Here is a 13,445-nt window from a genome sequence, read left to right on the forward strand (position 1 = left end):
GGAGAGAGTTATTAGCCACCTGATGTGTCCAGGACACAACTATCTTGGGAGGGAGGTGGTGGGTGGAGGCCAAAGAGAGGACAATACCTCTCATCGATCCGTCCACACACTCAAACACTCACCTGTAATTGTTCCAGGGTACACACACGCGCACACCAGCGTGAAGCACATACTTAATCATTGTTCCAGGGTACACACACACACGCACCCACCAGCATGGAACACAGTCAAATACGTCGAGGAGCGAGGAGGCTTACCTATATATTCCAGGAATTAAACTATGTAAAAATAGATACAGGAGAGCCATGGGAAACATTACCATGACGTACAAGATACTCAGAGGGCTCGCAAGGACAAACTAGTTTAAATTTAGTTGAAACAGGTTAAAAATAAAACGAGAACGAAATCACACGGACGTCAGGAATTAATTCTTCAACCTTAGGGTGGTTAGCAAGAAGAACGTCCAAGAGAAGGGAGTAGGGAGGTAGGTTTAATGTACAGTTTTAATAGCAGGTACGATAGAGCATAAAAAGAATTTAGTTTAGTCATTCATGAGTAATTGAAAAGCAATAACCAGGAGCAGAAACTCAACCCCTGCAACTACAATTAGGTAAAGCACACACACACCTAGTAATGGTGACGTCTGCCAGGCTCTCTAATATAAGAGTCTTTCAGGTATGTAAACACTGCATCGTTCACAATATTATATACAACACTCGACCAGTCATCATATATCCGGCACCAGCGTGGCTTTCACTCATAATAAAACAAAGAAAATTGAAGGTCCTTAAGTGTAGCATAATGTTGGTAGTGCAGTTGAGAAGCTAATGTTAACAGGAATACAAGAGTGGATACCAAAGACGTGGTAACATGATCAGTCAGTTATGGCAGGTTGTGGTCAACCCTCAAGCCTAAAACGTAGGTCATATCTATGCTAGAGTAGTAGTGACATGAAGCAGCTGCAGGTGAGGCCACAGGTGAGCGTGGCCCACTAGTGGAAGTAGGTGATGCTAAATGGTTGCTTATCAAAGCAGTTCCAGAAGACTTTCCCTGTGTGGGCGAGGGAGGAGAGCATAGTATGAATGTTGACGAGGGAGGAGAGCATAATTTGAGTGTGGGAGGAAAGAGGATCATGGGTAGGAGCACCTTCCCTGTGATCTCATTCTTTTCCAGGAGACAAACACGGTTTGTGTGCATGCAAGACGTCAAGACTTAGTTTGGAAGTAATCCACAATGTCTTGCTTGACCCGCCCTTCAGCCTTGACGGGGCACCCATCAATGGTGACTCAACTTAAAAAAAACCCTCCTCGTTTTTTTCCTGATGCTATAATAGACTTAGCTAATTAATTATGGCGCATCATGTTTGTGAGTGCTATTTGTCTCTCCCGCGTCTTATCTTGGATATAAATATAATCTGCCGTAAAAGTCACTCGCTGTTTTTTATTACTCTTATTATAATCATCTTGTGTGAGTTGAGAGAGAGGGAGAGAGTGAGGGAGAGAGAGAGTTGATCAAATGAAAATGCTGGACCACAGATGGCTCCAACTTTATCCTGTTCCCTACTTGTGTTTCATAACAATAAAAATGCTTTCAAATGAGCTGATGTAGGTAACAGCTCTTAGGTTGTCAATAAAGTTAGGAAAACTTAATTTGTAAATAGCTTGTCACTAAAGCTAGGGATCCTTAACCTAGCCTTGTCAAAACCTGTAAAAAAAAAAGAGAGAGGGAGTGAGAGAGAGAGAGGAGGGAGAGAGAGAGAGAGAGATAGAGAAGAGGGAGGGAGGGAGGGAGGAAGAATTAGTCATCAGTACTCGCCTTGTTGTTTTAGCAGGGGATCAGTACTCACCTGGTTGTTTTAGTAGGGGTCAATACTTACCTGGTTGTTTTAGCAGGGATAAGTACTCACCTGGTTGTTTTAGCAGGGATAAGTACTCACCTGGTTGTTTTAGCGGGGATAAATACTCACCTGGTTGTTTTAGCAGGGGTCAGTACTCACCTGGTTGTTTTAGCAGGGGACCAGTACTCGCCTGGTTGTTTTAGCAGGGGATCAGTACTCACCTGGTTGTTTTAGCAGGGGATCAGTACTCACCTGGTTGTTTTAGCAGGGGATCAGTACTCACCTGGTTGTTTTAGCAGGGGATCAGTACTCACCTGGTTCTTTTAGCGGGGGATCAGTACTCACCTGGTTCTTTTAGCAGGGGATCAGTACTCCCTTGGTTGTTTTAGCAGATCAGTACTCACCTGGTTGTTTTAGCAGGGGATCAGTACTCACCTGGTTGTTTTAGCAGGGGATCAGTACTCACCTGGTTGTTTTAGCAGGGGATCAGTACTCACCTTGTTGTTTTAGCGGGGGATCAGTACTCACGTGGTTGTTTTAGCGGGGGATCAGTACTCACCTGGTTCTTTTAGCGGGGGATCAGTACTCACCTGGTTGTTTTAGCAGGGGATCAGTACTCACCTGGTTGTTTTAGCGGGGGATCAGTACTCACCTGGTTGTTTTAGCAGGGGATCAGTACTCACCTGGTTGTTTTAGCAGGGGATCAGTACTCACCTGGTTGTTTTAGCGGGGGATCAGTACTCACCTGGTTGTTTTAGCGGGGGATCAGTACTCACCTGGTTGTTTTAGCAGGGAATCAGTACTCACCTGGTTGTTTTAGCGGGGGATCAGTACTCACCTGGTTGTTTTAGCAGGGGATCAGTACTCACCTGGTTGTTTTAGCGGGGGATCAGTACTCACCTGGTTGTTTTAGCGGGGGATCAGTACTCACCTGGTTGTTTTAGCGGGGGATCAGTACTCACCTGGTTGTTTTAGCAGGGGATCAGTACTCACCTGGTTGTTTTAGCGGGGGATCAGTACTCACCTGGTTGTTTTAGCGGGGGATCAGTACTCACCTGGTTATTCCGGTTTTAATAATTTTTGGCTTCCAGAATTTAATCATACCTACTTTTGAAAATGTGTATAGTGTTCGTCTCTGTTAATTTTACTTCTGAGTCACCCTGGGATTAAAGAAATACTTCCTGACGTTCCTACGGTTTACATGCATCTTTAACTTTCATCTATGTTCCCTTGTACCTTGTCGTCTTCTCTTGAGCAACACTTTTTTTTTTTCTGCCCTGTCAATCCCTCCCGGGTTTTTATAGGTCGTGATTATATTCCCCTTTTGTTTTCTTGCTTCTAGGATAGTCCGACTCGTTTCTTTGAGTCACTGTTTTGATCTTTCAGTATTTCTTCGTTCACCATTACTTCTAATTTATTCGGATTGGGTTATCGGCGTCATTTGTCTAACCAGGATTTTAACATATGGTCATCCAATCCATATTGTTTTCCAATCTTTCTTTTTATCTTTCTCACCATCTTTACAGCATCAAAAAACATAAGAGCGTATAATTCAATCCCGTTAGATTAGGTGTATCAGAAACGGTAGGGGCCCCAGTATGGAACCTTGGGGGTGTTTGCTCATTAGCTTCGCTAATTCTGATTCTTCCTCTCTAATTGTTGCTCTGGATCCTGCCTGTCAGTTATTCTCTGATTCACTCTAGCACTTTGTCCCTTCTGCCTGTTTATCCAGCTTCTGAATTAACCTCTGGTGGGGGTATTGTCTCGGACACTTTCCTGTAGTCTGGGATAATACAGGTCGCTAAACTCAGTTCTTCTCTTTATATTTCCTTAATAAGCCAAGTGATTTCTTATGCATGAATTTGCATTCCTTGAATCTATGCCGATTTCTACGTGATCCATCAGTCTTCCTACAATTTTTTTCCAAAACTTATGATACATATATAGATCAGTGAAACTGGTCTGTAGTTCAGGGCATCATCTCCTTTCTTAAATAAGCGGAACACAGATATTGTCTTCCAGATGTCAAGCAGCTGCCCTTCTCCAGTGATCTATTAAAGAGAGAGTTTCTGTACCCTTGATGACATTTTATCGTGTCCCAGAGCATTTGTTGTGTCTAATTCATTTAGCAATTTTCTGCTGTTCTACTGTCTATAATTTTTTAAAACTTCTGTTAAGGTTTTCACGTACTTATCGTCCTCTGTAAGATCTCCTCTCTATCAAGTCTTATCACCTGGTTCCTTACAACCATTTTACCTTATGTGACTTTGAAAGAATTTCAGTTTTGTTTTAGCCTTTGATACAATGCCATTTTCAAATTGTCTCTCCGTCTCTCTTTTTTTCTCCCGTAATAGTTTCTGGCTCATTTCTATATTCTCTACCTGTTTTTGACTTCTGTATCTTTTCCTTGTTGCTTTGATCCTCTTTCCTATCAATATTCCTGGTTGAACCACTGGCTCTATATTTCTCTTATACTTTCATTTCGTATTTTGTATGAATTTTTTTCCCATTGCTTCACAGCGCGTTTTTGTTTGTTACATCAAACATTTGCTGTGTCGTCTTTCCAATCCGTTATTGCTCCCACTGGACTTCAAGTTCTTCATTGTCTCATAGTCTTCCATTTTGCAGTCTGGTTTGTAACGCGTCTCTGCTTCCATTCCTCACTCTAGTCTCATTTCTATCATGGTCTAAGTACTGCATGCTGCTGGCTCTTAGTACATCTTTATATTCTATTTTATTTTGAGAGGGAAACCTCTCAGTCTCATTATTTTTCTCAAATGTTGCTGCTCCCGGTAACCTGGCTGGCAGCGGGAGCAGCACGTCTCTCACGATTAACAGATGGAAGATTGAACATCCAGCACTTCTCGCGCTGAATGATCCACACGGGCTTAGCGCTCTACATAAAATTATTATTATTATCATCATCATCATTCCTCAAATACTGGCTCACAAAGTTCCTCAGCACTGCTTCCATGAAAGTTGCTTTCCAGGCTTCCATGAAAGTTGCTTTCCAGGCTTCCATGAAAGTTGCTTTCCAGGCTTCCATGAAAGTTGCTTTCCAGGCTTCCAGTCCCCATCTGGGATTAAATTCTCCCAGCTGATGAACGTTAAGACTCTTCTTACTTTCTCTGTTGCTCTTTCTACAATATTTGTTGCTCTGTTCTTTTTATCGTAGTCTTTTCTTGTTCAGTGGAGAGTTGTATACCACGATAAGATCTTACCCCTCCTGTCGTTACTGTCTCCGCTATAATATTTATTTCTTCAAAGTAAATGATATATTTGATATAGGACTAGTTGACATTACTGGTATACCTTATATAAAATCACTGGTTATGCAGAGTATTTCGGGCCGTCATAAAATTAACCTGTAACTAGCGCATGAACAGTTTACAAGAATGCTAAAGTTTACATCTTTCACATTACTTCAAACAATTTGTTTTATGATTATATATTTTTGGATTTTTTTGTTTTGCAAGACAATGTGTTAAAAGTTTGTACTGGTTATTACATATGTTGTTCGAGTGTAAATACACATGCTGAGCTATATTTCAGTATTACTCTACAGGATATACAATAATATGACGGCCCATAGAATGCATAGAATCTCTGAGGTGACGTGTTTCCACGTTTATTCCTTAGCGTTCCATTTATCTCTTATTTGGAGTGATCTCCCTCCCCACCTCCTCCCCTTCTCTTCGCTCTCTATTCATCCTGAGAGACCGTAATTCCTATGTAATAGTAACTCCAGTACTGCTGGAAGGAATCCATTGAAGTTGCCCTAGCCACTGAATCTTTAGTGGGATGCTGGACGATATCCACATTGTCCTTCCGAAGTCTCCTAGCTCAGGCTGGTAGATTTCAACACCTTGTATGAGACCCATCCTATGTGGTATGACAGTGAAACATAACTAGCTTTTTTTTTTTACCACTGTGTAACTGTCATATAGAATATGGTAGCAGCACACTGCTAATGTATCCAGTTTTGCTAAATAATAAACAATCCTTTGATAAGACTTGAAAACTGCAAGAAATTTCGCCTTCGTTATTTTACGTGTGAGCTGTATCTCCAGTGTAGCAATAATATCTTCTGTTGTGACTTCTTGCAGTTCACCACTCTAGCTAGAGGTGCCGTCTCTGTCACCCCTGTCGAAGTAAGTCAAGGACCCCAATGAAAGTAAGTCAAGGACCTAAGTGGAAATTAGTCAAGGACCCCAATGAAAATAAGGACCTCAATGGAAATAAGGACCCAATGGAAATAAGTCAAGGACCCCAATGAAAATAAGTCAAAGACCCGAATGAAAATAAATCAAGGACCCCAATGGAAGTTAGTCAAGGACCTCAATGGAAAAAGGTTACTGTCTGACCTTTCTGGGTTATCCTAGGTAATTTACACACATGTGGATTGTGTGGTCCCGTGGACTAGAGCGTCATGTGTTTTCGCTCACCATGAGGCGGACCAAAGCAGCATGGGTTCGACTCCTTGGCTAGTCGCAGTGTTGTTATTGATCAATAACACTCGTTCGTGGGTACAATAATATGTTACTATGATAATTTGTGTGTCTATTTATGTGTAGCTATACCTGATTACACTTGCTAACCACTTGTTGTGATACCCTTCAGTTTGAGAGGTGTGATGTACTGCTCCACTGGTAGGCTTGGAAGGGAATATCAGGAGCAATACGAGAGGTATGCTGGGGGATGGTATTTAAGGTTGAGAAGAGGGGAAGGTGGAGTGGTATGGGGAGTGATGTTAGTGGGAGGAGAGGTAATATTTGAGGGAGTTGAAGGGCTTGAGGTAGGTAAGGTGGAAATCATGGGTTAGCGATACATCTGGTATCTTCCCCAACACCCTCTCTCTCTCTCTCTCTCTCTCTCTCTCTCTCTCTCTCTCTCTCTCTCTCTCTCTCTCTCTCTCTCTGAGTCCTTCGTGGGTGTATCCTGGTACCATTTACAGTCTCCTCTTTCCCAGACTTTCCGTCCTCTGGCTCTCTCCTTTCCTGCTATATCTGACCTATAATGAGAGGTACATCTTGTGTAGGCATTGTTGAACGTGATCGAGTCTCTCAGAGCTGGTCTCATCTTCCTCACTAACTCCTTTGCTTCTTCGCTTACAAATTACACGCGACAATCACCAAGTCTGCCCCTGACTTAAGGAAGTGTTCTTAAAGAAAATAAAAACAGTGGTCGTTATTTACTGCTCTTATTGGACCGATCTGTCACTCATTCTGTCTACGTTTCGCCCAGTGCAGTTCAAGAGTCGTATCAAGGATAAATGTAATTGAAATTTCTATATGAGATTCATCTTCCCCCTTTCCTGTGGATCATCACACGTTGTTTGTAGATGATCACACGTTTATGGACCACACGTTGTTTGTGGACCATCACACGTTGTTTGTGGACCATCATACGTTGTTAGTAGACCATCACACGCTGTAGACCACACGTTGTAGACCATCACATGTTTGTAGACCACACGTTGTTGGTGGATCATCACACCTTGTTTGTGAATCATCAAACCTTGTTTGTGAATCATCACACCTTGTTTGTGGATCATCACACCTTGTTTGTGATGATCCACAAACAAGGTGTGATGATTGCCTTTTATGCAAATATAACCGCAACCGCATTTCTTTCTTTTATCTTTCCATTATCACTATTTCCTGTTGTTGCGTCTTTGTTGTCTGTGTCTTCTCTTGTTATCAAGTTCATGTATTGGTTCTCTCATCTCCTCGTTCATAATTTGTTCCTTTATCTTGGTTTTCTCTGTCAGACTGGCTACTTTTCTTCCCTCGATTCATTCTCTGTCTTTGCTTCTTGCTTTATCTCATCCTGTCTTATGCAAGTGCCTCATGTGTTGTATTTACTGGGTCATCAGAGTGTTGTAGTTCTAGAATTAAGTTATTGGCGGCAACTTGCTTGTACTCGCTGATTTGTGTATTATAGGTACTGCTTGCTAAAAGAACTTATCGATAGACACCTATTTATTGTTGTGGTACTTACCTATATTTGGTTGCAGGGGTCGATTCACAGCTCCTGGCTCGTGTGTGTGTGTACAAATTGTTTATATTACACACGTGTATGCTATTGTATTTCCTGGAGAAATATGACTCATTCATTTCCCTTTCTCCATTGCACGTGCAGAGCGTGATGGGTAGGAGGAAAGGCAGCAGCTACCTGGGTTAGCAAGACGTGCAGCAGGGAACAGCAGCGGCAGCAGCTGCACACACGGAGAGTGACGTGTCACTCTCACACCCCAAGGTATGTAAAGTGGCTCTGTACCCCCTACCCAAGAGGATACCCAAAGTATCCCCAAGTACTTATTCTATACCCCTAAGGGGTATGGTAACCAAATAATGGGGGTGTGGAACTCGATCTCTGAACAGTTGATAGTTTAGATTAAGCTATCAACTGTTCTGTCCCTAAGCTGTCTTTTGGAGTCATATTGTGCCTAATAGGACTGGTGATGATTATGATTTCGACAGTCTGGCGAAGGGTGTATGGGAACATATTGGCCAATCCATTGGGGGTCTACATGTTAAGAATCTCCCTCCCCCTGCCTTAAACATCTAACAGGTACACTCACTCCATTTCATTCTATGTACAACAAGTTTACTCAGTGATGGTGGGATAAGATTCTTCAGGGGTCTTCTCTCCAAAAATTGTTGAACCATTGTAGTCACCACTACGAACAGGTTGATCTTAAATCTCTGATGCAGACATTTTGAGGGATGGTATTGTCGTGGGGGTTCGTCAGGAGATATATTGGAGTAATAAATAAACATGGATATCTTGGAGGCGTATAATTAAGAGAAGCTTGAGGAGCCTGCCGTCGAGTCGAAGGTTACCGGGAGTGAAAGGATGAACGCTGTGGCCTACGGCTCACGTGTGAGGGGCCTCGTGACGTCACAGTTAGCAAGGGAACCTTTCTATAAAGTAGCTGGGATTATCTAAGTATACTGCACAAGTACACAGTAACACTAGGGATAGTATTTCTCTCGTGTATTACTGTGATCTTAGGTTACATTACATAGAGTATCCTCTCAGATAAGATGCTGCCGGCACTATATATATCTACCACATCTGTTAGAGAAATGATAGGATGGATAATGAGAACCCTAAAAACTAGGGATGCCTAGCCCATGATGATTCTCTTCATATCGCTTGTTCCGTCTAAGCTGGAATATTGCTGAGCACTAACGGCCCCTTTTAATATTATGGCAGGCGATATTGCTGACCTGGAGATTATATAGAGAACCTTCACAGCACAAATAAGTACGATAAAGCACGTAAATTACTGCGAACGGTTGAAGTCCCTTGACTTGTATTCCCTGGAGCGCAGGCGAGAAAGATACATGATAATATACACTTGGAAAATTCTAAAGGGATTAGTACCAAATTTGCACACGAAAATCATTCCCTACGAAAGTAGAAGACTCGGCAGGAGATTCAATATCCCCTCATTGAAAAGCAGGGGTGCCACGAGTACGCTAAGAGAGAACACAATAAGCGTCAGGGGCCCAAGATTGTTCAGCTCCCTCCCAGCATACATGAGGGAGATTACCAATAGATCTTTGGCTGTTTTCAAGAATGCCCTATACAGGCATCTGAAGTCATTACCTGACCAGCCGGGCTGTGGTTCGTACGTCGGTTTGCGTGCGACCAGTAGTAACAGCCTGGTTGATCGGTCCTGATCCACCACGAGGCCTGGTCACAGACTGGGCCGCGGGGACGTTGACCCCCGAAACTATCTCCAGGTTTATGATTTTGAAGAGAAACACACACAGCTCCGTATCATCATCTGCAGATGATACAAAAATAAGCATGACAACCTTGGTAAAGGAATGAAAAAAAATTACAAGAGCATACAAAGAGTGTTTCAGTAAGTCATAGAGAATAATATGATATTCCATGGTAACAAGTTCCAACAACCGAGTTATGTAAAGAATGAAGAACTCAAAAGGGGCACTGTATATAATATATAAGAAAACCAACACATAGAACAATACAAGCATATGAAGGACTTGGGTGTAATAATGGCAGCTGAGGTATTTTTAAAGAACACAATAAGGCAAATGTGAAGGCCAAGAAAATGATGGGGTGGGTAATGAGAATGTTCAAAACAAGGGAGGTAGTAAAAAATGACATGTGCAGCATCTGGATATCTTTATTTGAAGACGTTTCGCCACCCAGTGGCTGTATCAATACAAGGACATAATGTAAAGAATGTAAAACTATATACAAAAGATGAGGTAATCAGTCCCTCAGCCTTGAAGTTGTTGAAGAGCACCGTAGTCTTGACTGTCAGGTGTAAACATAGCTTAGTCTGAACATTGTGTTCACTATTCACAAATTAGATTTATTCAGGTTTTTCAATCATTAAGTGGCAGACTGGCAGCATAATGCAGGATTATTATGTTTTTATTATTCTTTTGGCGTGTACACAATATAAACTGCATTGTTACAGATCACATTAAATGTATATTAATTCTTAAGCTAGTCTTAAGTAGTTTACATGGAATATTTTTTTTTATTAACACATCGGCCGTTTCCCACCAGGGCAGGGTGGCCCAAAAAAGAAAACTTTCGTCATCATTCACTCCATCACTGTCTTGCCAGAGGCATGCTTACACTACAGTTATAAAACTGCAACATTAACACCCCTCCTTCAGAGTGCAGACACTGTACTTCCCATCTCCAGGACTCAAGTCCGGCCTGCCGGTTTCCCTGAATCCCTTCATAAATGTTACTTTGCTCACACTCCAACAGCATGTCAAATATTAAAAAACATTTGTCTCCATTCACTCCTATCAAATACGCTCACGCATGTTTGCTGGAAGTCCAAGCCCTTTGCACACAAAACCTTCTTTACCTTCTCCCTCCAACCCTTCCTAGGCCGACCCTTACTCCGCCTTCCCTCATTCTTGTTTTTTTTACACAGGGTTTGAAAAGGTTAAGGATCCCTAGCTTTATTGACAAGCTATTTATAGGTTAAGGATTCCTAACTTTATTGACAAGCTAAGAGCTGTTACCTACATCAGCTCATTTGAAAGCATTTTTATTATGAGGCATACAAGTAGGGAACAGGATGAAGTTGGAGCCATCTGTGGGCCAGCATTTTCATTTGATTAACTGACTTTATCTCGTTGACATCATTATACTGTACGAATGTGTTCCATACTCGAGTCATCCTGGGTATATATGATCTCATATGGAGTGATGTTCTGGAGAAGGGTACAGCCAGAGTGAAGTTGCTGCTTTCTGCCCGTCTTGTGGCATAAAAGCTTGTTTCACGCTGTCCTTGAAGTGGATCCAAGTGTGGTACTTTGACAATATTGGCCTTGTACATAACAGTAAGGCCACCCACATCCCTCCTGTGTTGAAGGCTCTGCTGAAATGACAGATCTGTCCAGGATTGGTCCAGGCGAGAGATGAGACGTCTTGCTCTGTTGTCTACTCTGTCAAGCAGTCGCAGATGAGAGGGGAGGGGGCAGGCAAACCAAGAAAGTGGAGCATACTCAAGGTGTGAGCATACTTGTGCCTCGTACAGAATCTTGCAAGCCCTACTGTCAAGCAGATGCGAGATACAGCGAAGTGCTGTAAGCTTCCTGGCTGCCTTGTTTGCAAGATTTACAACATGGTTCTTCATGGCCAGTTTGGAGTCAGATTTCACCCCAAGGATATCAACTTCTTCCCGATTCTCTCTACATGTCCGAACCACCTCAACAACCCCTCCTCAGCCCTCTGGATAATAGTTTTGGTAATCCCACACCTTTTCCTAATTTCCAAACTACTAATTCTCTGCATTATATTCACACCACACATTGCCCTCAGACATGACATCTCCACTGCCTCCAGCCTTCTCCTCGTTGCAACATTCACCACCCATGCTTCACACCCATACAAGAGTGTTGGTACAACTATACTCTCATACATTCACCTCTTTGCTCTCATGGACAAAGTTCTTTGTCTCCACAGACTCCTCAGTGCACCACTCACCTTTTTCCCCTCATCAATTCTATGATTCACCTCATCTTTCATAGACCCATCCGCTGACACGTCCACTCCTAAATATCTGAATATATTCACCTCCTCCATACTCTCTCCCTCCAATCTGATATCCAACCTTTCATCACCTAATCTTTTTGTTATCCTCATAACCTTACTCTTTCCTATATTCACTTTCAATTTTCTTCTTTTACATACCCTACCAAACTCATCCACCAACCTCTGCAACTTCTCTTCAGAATCTCCCAAAAGCACAGTGTCATCAGCAAAGAGCAGCTGTGACAACTCCCACTTCGTGCTAGATTCTTTATTTTTTAACCCCAAACCTCTTGCCAACACCCGAGCATTCACTTCTCTTACCATCCCATCTATAAATATATTAAACAACCATGGTGACATGACACATCCTTGTCTAAGCCCCACTTTTACTGGGAAATAATCTCCCTCTCTCTTACATACTTGAACCTGAGCTTCACTATCCTCGTAGAAACTTTTCACTGCTTTCAATAACCTACGTCCTATTCCATACATTTGCAACATCTGCCACATTGTCCCCCTATCCACCCTGTCATACGCCTTTTCCAAATCCACAAATACCACAAAAACCTCTTTATCCTTATCTAAATATTGTTCACCTACATGTTTCACTGTAAACACTTGGTCTACACACCCTTTACCCTTCCTAAAGCATCCTTTAGGAAGGTTAGAGAGTGATATCACAGTAAGCAGAATAACCATGTGATAAAATTTATTACGGTCAAACTGGTAAAAGTCTTGAACTAAGATTAAAAGAACATAAATATAGCATTAGAAGAGGACAAGATTCTGATGCTCTGTTTATTCATGTGAGAGATTTTAACTATCCACTTGATTTTCAAAAAGCTGAGAAAGTTGTATCTGGCAAGTCCATGGTCAAGGGGAATATAATAGGATCGTCTCATAAAAGAATTATTTTGAAAATACTGTCAATATTACTTTTGGGTTGTACAAATTGGATTCATTTATAATTAGTAAAATTTCGGCAGAATTTATTAATGTACATTAGACAAATTAAATTTTTGGGTAGCATATAAGCTGATTTTCACGGATTCTTGGCTACCTACCTACATCATCATAAAAAGTCAGGTATTGTGAGGTAGTCGTGAGGTGTAGTCTCATCCTTATATGCCTTCCTGTTAATTTTATTTTTATAGTTCCTTGAGAATGTGAGAAATCACGAAAGCGCTTGGAATTTCACTTATTTTTTTCACAGTGGTTATTCTGCTATATATATATATATATATATATATATATATATATATATATATATATATATATATATATATATATATATATATATATATATAAACACGCACACACACACACACAGCCAGAAACGAGTATGCACACATAAGGAGGGAGGTCCAGCGACAGTACGAAAACGACATAGCATCGAAAGTCAAGTATGACACGAAACTGCTGTATAGCCACATTAGGAGGAAGATAACAGTCAAAGACCAGGTGATAAGGCTGAGGAAAGAAGGTGGGGAACTCACAAGAAACGATCAAGAAGTATGTGAGGAGCTCAATATGAGCTTTAAGAAGTATTTACAGTGGAGACAGG

General features: G+C 41.7%; 1 protein-coding gene across 4 annotated transcripts in view; it reads left to right on the forward strand.

The window, feature by feature from the left end:
• The window catches only part of LOC128698178 (uncharacterized), a 393,415-nt gene that overhangs the window by 57,859 nt on the left and 322,111 nt on the right, over positions 1-13,445 (forward strand). For all 4 annotated transcript variants that reach the window (XM_070098652.1, XM_070098653.1, XM_070098654.1 and 1 more), the window contains exon 2: positions 7,979-8,095. The gene's annotated coding sequence lies outside the window, so the exon portion shown is untranslated. The remainder of the gene's footprint in view (positions 1-7,978; positions 8,096-13,445) is intronic.

Source organism: Cherax quadricarinatus, chromosome 63 (assembly GCF_038502225.1).
Source record: "Cherax quadricarinatus isolate ZL_2023a chromosome 63, ASM3850222v1, whole genome shotgun sequence".
NCBI lineage: Eukaryota > Metazoa > Arthropoda > Malacostraca > Decapoda > Parastacidae > Cherax > Cherax quadricarinatus.